Genomic DNA, 217 nt, shown 5'->3' with positions numbered 1-217 from the left:
TGTCCCAGCACAATGAAGCTTTTCCTCGAGTCCAAGTGGCACTTCTTGTGCACGTTTTTGCCCGTTGCCTCTTGTGCTATCTCTTGGCACTTCTGAGCAGAGCCCGACCTATGAACTTGAGCCCAGGTGGCCACAACCCGCTGACGAGTTAAACCGCACAGCCAGCACAGTTTAACCTCGTCCCACGCACTGGGCGAGGCTGGGACTCGAACCGCTG

Source organism: Malurus melanocephalus, unplaced genomic scaffold (genome assembly GCF_030028575.1).
Source record: "Malurus melanocephalus ecotype Western Australia unplaced genomic scaffold, MMel_1.1 scaffold_219, whole genome shotgun sequence".
NCBI lineage: Eukaryota > Metazoa > Chordata > Aves > Passeriformes > Maluridae > Malurus > Malurus melanocephalus.
The sequence above is the reverse complement of the archived record's forward strand: the minus strand, read 5'-3'. Positions refer to the sequence as shown.